The 14766-nt window shown below is 35.9% G+C and overlaps 1 protein-coding gene across 1 annotated transcript in view; it reads right to left on the reverse strand.

The window, feature by feature from the left end:
* The window catches only part of LOC145332120 (cholinesterase-like), a 59295-nt gene that overhangs the window by 6011 nt on the left and 38518 nt on the right, over nt 1-14766 (reverse strand). The gene's annotated exons all lie outside the window — the stretch shown is intronic.

Raw genomic sequence — 14766 nt, forward strand, 5'->3', positions numbered from 1 at the left:
TAACTACTAGGTTATCTAATTTAGGTAAGCTTAACATAGATCCTGGGATGTTTTTTTTTCAGGTTTAAGTCTTGGAATGGTTTTAGGCTATTTCCTAGCCCTTCCCTGTTCTTTCAAATACAGAGCCTCTAGATGCTAGGAGCGAAGCCGCTAGTCTAAAATTGTACAGAAGATACTTATGTATATTGTATAAACACTTAGATTAATTTCAATAATTTGGTCGCTATTATACTAACACAAAAGATTGCCAAACACTTAAAGAGGAGAAGGGCTCTGTTATATAAACATTTATGCATCAGACAATTTTTAGACGTGAACTTATTAATGTATAGTTGTATATTTTACGTGAATTTTATATCGTCATTTAATACTTATATTTGCAGGAATTTTTGTTTAATGAAATCATCCAATTTTTAACATTTACAAAACAGCCTACTTTATTGCATCAAGATCCATGACAGATCTATATAGGAAATAAATGTCTATATTTGAGCTCAAGTTTTCCAAGCGATAAATGATTAAAACTCATAGTGCTCAAATAATCCATAATAAACTCTCATTGACCAAAACGATAAGACCTATTATTTTACTGTATGAAGAATAAATTCATTTTTTTTATTTCATGTTGCTATTTGAATTATATTGAAGTATTAAATTTCTTTCCATAAAACAGAAAATTTAAATTTATAACATAGTAAATAAAAGAAAACTTAGTTTTAAAATAATTTGATACTAGCGATACGTGCATAATGTGGTCAGATATTGAACTAAAATTTAACAGTTAACTAAACATTTTAACCCTCTCAGGACGTTAATTTGAAATAAAAAATATTAAGATCCTAAAATAGTTTAAAGAAAGAAATCGTCAGGGAGAAGATAATGGAAGAAAAGGGTTAATAGTCAGAATTCTGATAACCAAAAGAAAGTAAAACATTGAAACATTGAATAAACCTAGCTAATAGCGAGATAATTATTTCGATCCCAACTCTAGTTTTTATTAGTGAAGAATCTTTGATATCAAAATTTTGTCTGAAGATCGAGCATTTAATTCGCAACTCATGATGAAAAGGAATAATTATTTCTCGCATTGTATTATAAAACACCTTTCGCGGATATAGAATGTACAATTATAAGATTAAAACCAGTTTTTTTAGCCCTGAGGTGCCGTAGGCACGGGCAAAAATGGTTGTTTGTCTTGAATTGTTCAGGTTCTGGCCTAGTTTTGCTTACAAGATGTAAATGATTTGTCCAAGGTGTCAAGGATTCGTGGATAGGACATTAGAAAATAAATTTCATCCCTACAATTTTAAGAATAAAGATTTATTTGTTAGCTTTATGATTATTTGGGAGAAAAAAAAGGATGTAAATTAGATTAATATTTTTTTTAATTGTCCCTCTTTCCTGTAAGAGTCTAGACCTCCTAATGTGTTTTCTCACTTGAAGAAACACACACATAATTAGTATCTCCAACTAGGGTGTGCACAGATATATACAGAGGGGGAACTTTTATAGCATCCAGGAATACAACAATCTCTTAATTTTGTTTCCTTGTTGATTATAATTAAGGGATATCAAATTTCAAAAGGAAAAATGTTATTTTGTCTACTGCTATTTAAAAAAAAATTCTGAATTTTCTAGCAAAGATTTTGCTGACCAATGCGTATCTATACTTTGATTTACTTTTGTAGAAAATGCTCAAATCTAAATATTTTGGAAGAAATGTTTTTAGTAGCGAAGCTACACTATAATTCACAATGTCCGTCCGTCCGTCCGTCTATCCGTCTGTCCGTCTGTCCGTCCGTCCGTAATTAATGAATTGGGGGAAACGTGATTTTCTCGGCTCCTAGAAAAGATAGAAAGCTGAAACTTTTTGATAACATTCTCATCATTAAGGAGCACAATTAACTATAAAACATCAATGGCGGTCGGACTGCTTTTTAGCAGGTTTTAGGCTATTTTTCATATTTTCCAAATTTTCCCCATATCTTTGGTGTTTATGATCCGATTTTCAAAATTTTTTCAGTTAAAGATATCAAAATTAAATTTCCCGTCATTTGAAGAAAAAACAATGACGGTCAGACTGCCTTTTTGCAGGTTTTTGGCTATTTTTATACTTTTCACATTTTTCCCCATATCTTTGGTGTTTATGGTCTGATTTTCGAAATTTTTTCAGTTAAAGATATCAAAATTTAATTTCCTGTCGTTTGAAGAAAACAACAATGACTGTCAGACTGCCTTTTTGCATGTTTTTGGCTATTTTTGTATTTATAACATTTTTACCCATATCTTTGGTGTTTATAGTCCAATTTTCAAAAATTTTTCAGTTAAAGATTTTAACATTAAATTTCTGGTGTTTTAAGAAAAGAAACAATGGCGGCCAAACTGCCTTTGAGCAGGTTTTTGGCTATTTTTTTATGTTTGACATATTTCCCCATATCTTTGGTATTTTTGGTCCAATTTTAAAACTTTTTTGCATTAACAGTTTCAAATTTTTTTCCCCCATTGTTATGTGCATCTAGTATGTAATTTACTTTAACCGTCTTCATCATACAAAATAAAACAAGGTTTCGTGTTTATTTTCTTCAATAAATCTATTCTTGATTTTAATAAATACACTTTAAATCTACTTCTACGTATTCCCATCCACAATTTTTTGTGCTTCGCTACTTATGGATGTTGTCATCCTTGTTTTTTATCTATTTAAATGTAGGCTATGAAAGTAGTAAAATCATTAGGCATCTACTTCACAAATTATTCTGTCCGTCTGTCTGTCTGTCTCTTGTGCCATGCTGTATTTTCTTCCAAACTATGATTGTTCTCAGTTGCAGCTTTAAAATCGATGTTTTTAATTTCTAAAAATATTTCTATGAATAATGTGAACATAATCATATACACTTTAACACACTTTTTCTTCCTTGCTTCTTTATTTAAATGCTTCACTACTTATGGATGTCGTTATCATTGCTTTGAATATGTTAAGATTAACCTCTCTCATATACCCAACAACTCTCTTTCTTTCTCTCTTTTCTTTCCTGTCTATCCCTTTTATATTCAATTATCCTCTCAACTTTTTTGAAGTATTTTGTGAAGAATCCTTTTCTGTAAGAAATTGGAAATCCACTTTACATTTTCATTTTTCTTTTGTATTCATTTTTTCCAGTTCTTGTGTTGTTACTACATAAATAAAGACAATTATGTCCAAATTAACCGACATTTTTAGCAGGCATATTGAGCGAAACTCAATAGTTATGGATGAACATCCGGAAAATTTAACTATAGAGCAGTGTCATAAAAAAATAAACATTCAGCTCAATAAAAAAAATAAAAAACCTTTTATCTTATAATAACATGAAAATCTATTCAATACCTGAAAATTTCATCCGTCTGTCTTGAGTAGAAGTCGAGAAAATCATGAAAACTTGTCAATTTAGGAATGGATTTAGCACCACAACCAATAAGTACATCCAAATGCAACTTATTGGAAGTATGAAGAATGTGAACTTTTAATTCCTGAAAATTTCAGTCGTCTATCTTTAAAAGAAGCCAAGAAAATCACATTTCATACGTAAATACGGATTTTTCAAATTATAGAGTAGCTTCGCTACTAAAAAGTGAACCCATTTCAATATATAAAAACACACTTTATCTCTACCGTTTATTATCCTACTAGCGGGTTTCCCCCTAGCCTCTAGTGGCGTTGCCCCAAGAGGCAGTGAACTGGAATTGATCAACCCCATAAAGGCGAACCATATATAATTCAGTGGTTATCGAGACATCATGTTACTTTATTATAAGGTCAAACCAACTATGCGTCATAACTCTTTTAGATATGTTCTATTTTAATCCCAGAAACACACACATCAACAAACAAAAAAAAACACGAAATACTAAAACAGACAGACAGACAAAAACGCACGTGTAGTTTCCAACCTCTTCCAACCATTGAATGTTAATACAAAATTAAAAACTTTTTTGAAGCAACATCAACATAAAATTTTAGCCAAAATTTTAGACGTATCCGCCCTGAACTGTGTTATGGCAAAAATATTCCAACGGCTATGTCAACTCTAGAAGTAGAAAATAGAGGGATATAAGAAAAAGCCTTTTTTATTATAACAAAAGTACCTTATTATTACTCCAATTTTTAAAGGCTAGTTAAAGTTATCAAATTAATTTTATACTTTTACAGACCTTAAAAGCTTCAAAACTAACTTTTGCTGAAAGTTCCTTATTAGATTTTTTGTAGGGACGTTTTTCTGCTTTCCTATTTTGCGTACATAATAACGACGCAAGAAGATACGCAATAAATCTTATAATAAGATAAGATAAGATAAGATAAGATTTATTTTCCTCAAAGGTACAACATATTTTATTAAATATATATCATACGTTAAGTTACTATGCTTTGATTGGTTTGATTCTTCTTTTTTGTATGTTTGGTACAGATTTGATAGCAATATACATAATAACTATTATTAAGTACCTAGCATGGAATTGGCCGAACTTCGTCTCCACCTAGTTGCCAGGCCAGTTCGAATATGATAAAAATAACATTTTTACAAGAAAAATTCCATGCAACATTGTACCAGATAGTTGGCATAACCCATTTAGGGTTGTGGAGCCACTGGTGTACTTTGACGCTTGCCAAGCCGATACAATGTTATATGTGCAAATAAATAATAAATAATCTTAACAATGATATAATACAATATCTTGCTGTGTATTTCAGACATCCTCCTACTATCAGTTGCAACTTCTCCAAGCATAAATTCGGAACAATTAGGGAACCAAAACCTTCAAAAGAAGTCGCTATTCCCGTTGTGATCCCTTTTCAGCTCTACCTAGACAGTTTCCTTTGTAACAAATTATTTTCATTATAGAGTGGAGTTATGTCCGGGTCTAAGGACATCTCCACACCAATAATTACAGGATAACGATAAATATCGCGACAACGCTGGTCCAATCCAAAAATCCAAAAATAAAATAAGATACTCTAATATATAACTTATCATGTACCTAAGTGAACAAGGTGTAATGATTGGTTTCGATTCCTACGGAATCTGATTTTTGTTTCTTGAGAATGGATATAATAATCCTCTGATGTACAAATGTACAAAATAAAAATAGGTCATGTGCGATTCCTACGGAATCTGATTTTGGTATTTTGAGATAATGGGAATGTATCCCTAGATGTGTAAGGTTCGATTCCTCCGGAATCTGATTTTTATGTTTTGAGAACTGGTCACAGCATAGCTGTGAATGGGGCATCAATATGAGGGGGGTGGGAGAGGGGGGGGGGGGAGGTGAGGGGAGAGTGGTTTGTGCTCGAAAAAAACGTTTACATTAATCCATTAATCTCACTTTTTGAGAGGGAAGGGTAAAAGTGGGTCATGGTAAGATAAAAGATAAAAAGAAGGTGGCGTGCTATTGCGCGCACAATTTTATCATAGCTTAGCTTTTAGTGGAGTTTTAATCTTACTGTTGTTTAGGCACGAAAATGTTTGGAGAGGAAGAATACCAACAAATGTGGCAGCCGCTACGCAATAGATTGACAATAACATATCAACGACTTCTCAATATAGTTAATGGTGACAATGTCAGTGAGGAAGTGCGTCGTGAGGTAGCCCGTCTACTATACCATCAAGGTTATCTAGAAACCGAGTTGGCACTCACTCTGTACAACCCAAACAAGGACTCTGAGTATCATGAAACTAAATTAGGTGAAATTGCTCAGCGGATAACTACACAAGAGGGGGCCTGTCTCCAACTGTAGCTCCAGAAAGTGGCCATTACCGGTCGGGACCAGTTATGGTCAAGTTCTCTGCGACTTCATATACAAGATATCCGCAAAAATATCCGCGAAAACATCCGCAAACATCCACAAAAAACGACAATAATCAACAGAAAAAAAAGCTGCAAAATCGTTACAAGATGTGTCTGATATGGCTATATAAAAAAACTGTTTTGTGAGAAATAATACTTTTAAAATTTGAAAATTTTGAAAAAAAAACTTGAAAAATTTGTAAAAATATAATTTAAATTTACCATAAACTCATCGATTTGTTTTAATTAATAAATAATAAATCCTAGATATCTTGTTATGAACTTTCTTTTTATTATTTGAAAAATGTATAAAGCAATAGGATGTCTGTTAATATGTTAATATGTTGCTATGGAATAATCTTGTATTAGCATCAAAAATAAGGATAAAAAAATATAGGTTGATGAAGTGAGAGACTAGTTAATTAAGGGAGAGAAATCAAGGAATTGAAAAGGTATTGGGGAGGAGGGGGGGAAAACGAAGAGAAGAAAATGGGGCGTGGTGAGTGGTTTGTGCGCGGTCGTGGCTACCAGCCAGACAGACGGAGCGGCGCTTATCTTTTGGTATGTGCATGTATTTGGGGGGGGGGGGGGGGGGTAGAGGGAAATATGGGGTGGGGGGAAGAGTGGTTTCCTGGTATAGCACAGCAGAATAAAGAAAATAAAATGAAAATGAAAAAAGGGTAATGAAAAAAGGGCGGGAGGGAAACAATTGGTTGTAAAGCATAGGGGAAAATTGCGCGGGAAACGGAAGTGGGGAAAGTGTTATTACTAATTAATAATTTGAATTAAAGATTGCATAATGCATGGTATTAAAACACAAAGGGGGTATAAATATGGGGTAGGTAAGGTCAAGGGTCAATTGTTTCCAAGATGTCAGATCAAGAAGAAGAAGTAGGACAAGGCCAAGGTGCTATATCAGACGGGGCGCCGGAAATTCCGGAGGATGCTGGAGGTGAGGAAAATGTTCCCCTCCATGATCAGGTGCAGGAGCTCATCGCTATGCTCAATTCTAGCGATGAAGTCGATGATCCTGTACCCGTGCACGGCGTCCAGCAGCTGCTAAACCTCGCGGCAGTGCCTGATCTACTCCCATTTCCGGGGGTAGACAGGCGCTGTCTGGACCTCTGGTTTATGGTCAAGCGCAGGTTGATGGGCGTTGTGCACGAGGGCGACATGCTGATGTGGCGGAGATTCCGCAACGATGCCATCGATGAGGAAGTCCTCCGCATGCTGTATTCCAACTATGGGTTGGTCGTGAGGTTAATATCAGTAATGCCCACGTACGCCCGTTCCTTCCAGGCCAACATGGACGCCATCGCCACAATGGACCGCCTGGTCACCGTCCAGCAGGACCTTCTGGAGGAGCTGCTCCAACAGGAACCAGACGTCCTCGACGACTCCAGCGACTACGACGAGTAGATGGCTATGCCCACTACTCATGAGCTTAACCAGTCTGCGATAGTCATCATAATAAATTTCGATATCTAAATTTAAATAAATAAAATATATTTTCGGCCAAAATTCAATCAAAACTTTGTTATTTTTTTATTATATAGATAGATAGAGGTTGCGCGATTCTTTAGCTACTGGAAAGAATAATATAAAGTCAAATGTAAAATGTATAACAGTAAAATGGATAAAAAACAAACTATGCCAAGCTACTCTATACTTGGGTATGTGTGTGTCGGTTCCTACGGAACCTATTCGGTGTGATTTGAGGTTAAGGAAATGCAGTTTTAATATATTTTAACAAAATAGTTTAATGCTTACAGAAAGTCGAGGGCTAAAAAGTACTAAAAAGTACGGATAGAAACTTAGTTAAAACAAAATTCAGATTCAAAATTCAAAATTCAAAAGAGCAGAGTTTTAACATTGGAAAAGCATTTGATGAGTAAAAGAAAGAAAGAAAATATTTAGGTAATAAGTAAAACATTTTTGCTTGAAAATATTTTTATTATCAATTAGTTTAATTTCAAGTGGAAGGTTGTTAAAAATAGTTGGGAAAGAATTAAGAGGGGCGTGCAGGAGAAAGTTTCTATTGGTGCCCGGCTCGTAAGCAAAGTTGTTCCTGTTCCTTGTGCCATACGTATGTCTGTCTTGAACAAAGTTCCAAGTGTTTTCAAAGATTTTGGGAAAAATGCCTGATTTGTAGGCGTGCATGAATTTACAAACATTGAATTCAATTAATAGGTTGAATGGAAGTATGCCATTAGATTTAAAAAATTCAGCTGTGTGAGCTCTGCTTGGCAAGTTTTCAATTATTCTAATGGCTTGCTTTTGTAACTTAATAATTGGTGCTAACAGATACATAGGGCAGGCAGTGAACAGGAGACAACAATATTCGATATTCGACTTAATGTAAGACGTATAGAGTAGCTTTAGGTGTTTCTTATCCAACAAATGACGCATTACTTTCATACTATAAATTATTTTAGACACTTTGCTATAGACTTTTTCAAGATGATAAGAAAACTTCATTTTCTCGTCTAATTGAATTCCTAAATGTTTGATACTACCCTCGTTGGTACCGCTCACAAGATCCAACTTAGTGATTTTTGACTCATCATTTTCATTGTGATTGTTCATGTTTACATAAACTTCGAAGTTGGTCTTAGCAGCGAGCTCAGCGGGGGTGAGTATCTCTCGGGGGGAGGAAAAGACCATACATTTGGTCTTGCGGGGGTGTATGAGAAGCTTATTGGCATTGTACCATTGGGTCAGTCTGGGGACAAGCTCCCTTGCAAGGTTAATTAATTGAATAATATTCTGCTTTTCAATGAAGCCCACTGCGTCATCAGCAAAGAGATTGATTAGGATCTCTTCACTGCATGAAACTAGGTCATTGATAAAAATCAAAAAAAGAATTGGTCCCAGGACTGACCCCTGAAGTACGCCAATGATAATGAATTCAATAGTAGAAGAGAAAAGGCCCTTAAAAAATACACGCTGCTTCCTATTTGAATAATAACTACGGAACCACTCGAGTGCAACCCCCCTTATCCCTGAATTCTCCAGTTTGCTAAAAAGGATGTCCCTATTTATCATGTCGAAACACTTCCTTATGTCCAAAAATATGGCCATGCAGGAAGCGTTTCGACTGAGTGCTTGGGTGATCATTGTGCTTAAGTTCAGTACATTGTGAAAGGTTGAGATCCCTTTCATGAAGCCAAACTGGCGATTGCTAAAAAAAGACCTATCCTCTAAAAACTTAACCAGCGTATCACAGACATATTTTTCGATGGGTTTGGAAAAGTTATCAATGAGAGAAATGCCTCGATGATTATCTGCCTCGCTGAGTGAACCTGATTTGTGAAGGACAACTATTTTAGAAGTTTTCATTTTTTCAGGAAAAGTGCCATTTTGAAGTGATAAATTATAAACATGTGTTAGGGGAGTGGCAATGGTATCAGCACAGCGAGACAGAACATACATCGAGACATCATTGATGTCTGTGGAACGCTTAGGTTTGATGCTACGAATAATATTAATAACTTTGAAGGGGTACAATGGTTCAAAGAAGAGGGAGTCTTGACATGGGGGTGGTAAGTATTCAAAGAAATTTTTGGGGGTGGAAGGAATTTCAGGCCTTAGGGAAGACCCAATTTGACTAAAATAACGATTAAACTCGTTAGCTATTTCTTGGTCATTTTCAATTTTGTTAGGGCCTACTTGAAGGTATGTGCACTCAGGGGAAGACTTATTAAACCCAATGACTTCCTTAAGAGTTTTCCAAAGTTTTTTCCCATCCCCATTTGCATCTCTTATTTGTTTTCTATAATAGTCAATCTTTGCTCTTCTCACTTGCCTATTGTAATTATTCCTATAGACATTGTAAATACTTTCATTTTCAATTGTTTTATCTTTTAAAAAGTTGCTGTACAAAATATCTCTATGCAATCTACAACGCAATAAGTAGTCTGACATGAAAGGCTGCTGGGGCTGGGTACGTTTGTTTTTTCGTTTTTTTCTAACTGGACACTTTTCATTATAAAGTCTCAAAAAGGTTGAAATAAAGTTATCGTAAGCTATGTTTGTGTTGTCCTGACTTAAAACGTGATTCCAGTTAGTGTGGTAGAGTGCATAGTTTAAGGCATCAAAGTTTTCATCATTCAATTCTCTTTTTTCAAAAAAATCCGGAAGTTTAGGTTTATTTACTTTGTCTATTCGGAATGAATTAATAATTGGCAAGTGATCGGAAATTTTTGAAGTTAAAACAAAAGATGACATTAGGTTTTGGATAAAGTTACCTACCCCGAACAAATCAAGAAGGGTTGCAGTGGTTCTAGTAACTCTAGTGGCTCTGGTAACAGTATTTATAATACCGTTAAAAGAAAAAGATTCAATAATTCTCATGGAATTACTGTTTATATTACTTATTTTAAAAAGGTCAAAATTGAAATCTCCCACAATGAAGTAAGGTATATTTAATGCTGCTATTCTATCAATCAAGTCTAAAAAAAGTTCAAAAAATTCCTCGATTTCAGCATTGCTTTGATTGGGTGGGCGGTAGCAATTCAATATACAAAACTTTAGACCATTGTAGGAAATTTTTAAGCAAATAGATTCAAGGATATTTTCTTTAAATGAGGACTTATCAAATAGTTTGTCTACTTTATAATATTTACTTACTAGAATACCCACCCCTCCCCCCCTGTTATTTGATCGGAGTTTAACATGCCAATCATAATTATTAATTCCATAGCAATCCATATTTACATCCTTATTTAGCCATAATTCTTGAAAGCACAAAACATTTAAGTGGATATCATGTTGTCTGAAGAAGTCTACAGTGGAGACAATATCATTATATTTAGAATGTAATGACTGACAATTAATACTAAAAATATTGAGAAGGTTTTCATTGAATGTTTTCAGTTTTTGTACGATACCTTGTTCACTTGAAAAAACACAATTTATTCCGAATTCATTTTCGAAGTCGTTAAAGTAGTCACCGTAAATCGGATTCATAAGATTTAGACCAATGTTATCGTTTAAGTTACCGTTATCCTGGTTAATTTGTTCATTAGGGAGGTTTGTCATAGTCGAGCTGGTCCAGGAGCACCGCAGGAGGAATCGTTTTAACGTCAAGTATGGACATCTGAAACACAGTAGATATTAATGGATAAATAAAGATAGTTAATATACAAAATATTATCGTTGAAACGAAAAAAATTACTATATTTACTACGTTTATTCTGATTGCGTTTAGTTTATGTGTGTGTTGGGGGTGGCAACACATTTAAAAGCTAGTTTAGTTCCCCCTACTCATTTTCATACAAGTTCCATATATTTTATATGCTAATCAGCGGAAAAAAAAAAGAGACAAGAAAAGAAAACAGAGGTAATGATTGAGATCATAGTTTTAAGATTAATATGCGACATAGACGCTTTAGCAAATTTAAGTATTGTTTATATAATATTATTATTATTACTATAAAGTCCACGTCATATGGATCAGGATTTACTCAAAAATATTCAAATCGTTCCGAAAAATAATAACTATGCTGAATGTTTTTAGTTAGGTACCTTTTTTCGCTGTATAAGATACTTAACTCATGTTGAGATTACCGCCTTTGTTGCTTTCTTGCTTTCTCTAGCTTTGGCCCTCGTGGCAACAGGATCAGAAGGTGCTGAGTCAACGGTAAATGCCCTCGTGGCAACAGGATCAGAAGGTGCTGAGTCAACGGCAAGTGCAGATGCGGCAGATGCGGCAGATGTGGCGGCAGACGCGGCGGCAAGTGCGGCGGCGTGTGCGGTGGTAGGTGCGGCAATAGATGCTGCAGGTACGGCGGCAGACACGGCGGCAAGTGCGGCAGTAGATGTAGATATGGCGGCGGTCACGGCGGCGGGTGCGGCGGTGAGCGCGGCGGCAGGTGCGGCAGTGAATTCTTCGGCAGCGGCGGCGGCGGATGCGGCGGCGGCAGGTGCTGACTGTGTAGCTGGTGCAACGGCGGCATGTGCGGCACTATGTGCGGCGGTTGCGGCGGTTGCAGTTGCGGCACTACTTGCAGCAGAAACTATGGGAGGAAACACAGCCAGGTCCTCAAGAACAGGGGCAGGGGCAGACGTTAAATTGTGTTGAATCGTGCTGGCTGGGTGGGCAGTAATTGTACTAAACTGCCTTGGGAAGTCATCTTCTGTTAAATCAGCCTGGTTCGAGAAGAATGTTTTCCTTTCCTCAGGCGTTAGCTTGTTGAAATGAAGGATTGGCGGTGCTTCAGACAGAAAAAAATCTTCGCTTCCAGGTATGGGTTGAGCCATTTCCTTCAGGTCTTTGCCAAATGGGTTAAGGCAGCGTATCCAGCGGCTGCCGTTCTTGAGTTGAAATTGGACATATTGGCCAGCGACTTTGGCCCTCGAAATCTGGTTGGTGGCATATACAAAGATCATGGTCTTCCTATTGAGGTCTGACATATCTTGTTTCGCCTGGACTGATCTGTTGGGAAAGAACGGGACCGGTGATGCGTTATTCCTGGGGTTGAACCTCTTGATCTCGGCGTTGTAACGGTCAAGCACAGCCTTCTTATTGTTCATCCACGCGTCAAGGTAGGATCTAGACATAAAACGAAAGATAAAAACGGGGATCTGGCCCTTTGTATATGGGAGCATATGAGCACGCTCAACGATATCACAAAAATGTGAGGGGATATATTCTAATTCCCCTCGTTTAACGGCGGCTTCAAGGGTGGGCCTTATAATGTTTCTGAATATTATAAACTCAGTGATATTTTCACGGCTCCATGGCTGCTGAAAGTTCACTATTCTACAACTCCAATCGCGACATCTTTGCTCTCTTATCGAGTTTTGTAGAAGTTGAAACTTTACGAAATTTTCTCTCGACGATTCGACAGAGTTTAAATAGTCTTTTTGTTGTGTAATCGTGGTCCTAATCGCTTTTTGTTCACTTGCGACAGATTTAGCATCGACGAAATTTTCAATACCTTCGATAGATTGAATTTTAACATTTAAATCTGAGACTCTCAATTTAATATCGTTTATTTCGGTTTTATGACTGGCAAAAGTACTATGGATAAGCTCATCCCTTACCTTGGCTATATTCGCATCGTATTCTTTAAACTTAACATCCAAAGCTGCGTCCAAATTTGTTTTAAATTTTGACCAATATTCTGGGTTGTCACACGTACTACAGGCCATGATGAAGTGAAGATGGCGGATCCGAGGGTGCTGAGTGAGTGTGTGTCAGCTGACCAATAGTGGGACGCGAAAAAATGTTAGCCAATAGGAGAGCTTATTTGTCGGGAGTACTTTGCGCCGGTAAAATGTTGCCAGACCGATAAATTATCAAAAAATTTAGAGAGTGTTTTCACTATAAATTGTTCATTAAATTAAATTAAAGCGATTAGGTTACACATAAAATTAGATTTTTTAATTCATTAATGTTTTATTTTCACTTTTTGTGTTAACAATTGACCGATACGTTAACACATACACATTGCCAGGCCTAAATACGAGGTGCCCTCTGGCTACAGTGTCTTCCCTTTCCTCCAACTGCGGAGTGACCACGGGCAGTGGGGAGAGGGGAACTAGTTGAGAGAGAGGGGGAAGGTAGAACTGAGCTTAACACATGGGGTAGGGCGGGGAGAGCTTGCAAAATGCGTGTTCTCAGCCCGACTCTCTGAACTAAACTAAACTAAACTAAACTAAACTAAACTAATCGCTGTACTACTCTAAAAATTTGGTAAGTCCGTGGTCGTACATTCGAACAGCTTTGGTCAACTTCGTTTATGGCAATGTAGCTTTTGATAATGAACTTATAATTGACATAACTAATTTTATTAAAAATGCAGTCAGCTCGTTATTGCTGAGTAAATTATGGACAAGATTATCCTTCAATATTAAAAGGTCAAATTTTATTGTATATTGTGAAATATGACTAAATTGCCATTATTAATTTTCTCCAAAAATGTATAATTCAATGATATTTTTTAGAAAATGTAGGTTATGTTCAGATTAAGACGCAAAATATCTTCTCATAAACCTTCCTCTTTATACGAAAGAGGGTTTAAGATTTCTCCTTTTCATACCAAAACTCACGTTTCTCTATTTTCATATCATTCTCTTACTTTTCTCTCTCTCTAACTCTCTCTTTCTCTCTCTCTCTCACTCTCTCTCTCTCTCTCTCTCTCTCTCTTCTCTCTCTCTCTCTCGCTCTCTCTCTCTCTCTCTCTCTCTCTCTCTTCTCTCTCTCTCTCTCTCTCTCTCCCTTTCTCTTTCTCTTTCTCCCTCTCATTCTCTCTCTCCCTCTCTCTTTCTCATAACCTCTTTAGAACTTAGATTGCAAATACAGACACACAAACAACCTATTACTATTAGCAACTAGGTTAAAACAAAATTCTTAAAATAGTCTTATAGGTGAATAAATACAAAGTATTATCTATTTAATCTGTCCATTTTCTAGTTTCTTTTAGAGCTAAGCTATCCTTACTTTTAGTATGCTGTCAATTTGAGAAGAAAAAATTCTCATTGTGATATCAAGCCTTACTTCGCTTTGATTTTAGACTGGAAAAAATATAAATTTAAGTTTATGCTTTATTCGATCAAACAAAATCTTTTTTCCCCGTTGCATCATCTGTAAAAAATATATTGGGTTCATCCAGGTATAGAGCAACTTAAACAAGCATTTAAAATAGTCAAAATACTGTATATCTTTTAAAAATACCTAATAAAATATAGGTACCAGGTACGAACTTGCAGATCTGCAGTAAACTTTGATTAGTACCCGTGGCCTCAATTTTGGACATAAAGACATCAAATTTTACACTTTAGCTTATCTTGTGAAAATCTGCCTATTTTATGCCTCCCGCCTACTGTCGAAAAAAAATTATTTTATGTCCAAAGTCCATTCCCTTTAAATGAGAAATGGTTGGCATCTAACCCTGCTCTATTTTGTTCTGTACATGTTATTATGGTGATCACAGAAAC

Source organism: Acartia tonsa, chromosome 11, assembly GCF_053477335.1.
Source record: "Acartia tonsa isolate MP-2025a chromosome 11, ASM5347733v1, whole genome shotgun sequence".
NCBI lineage: Eukaryota > Metazoa > Arthropoda > Copepoda > Calanoida > Acartiidae > Acartia > Acartia tonsa.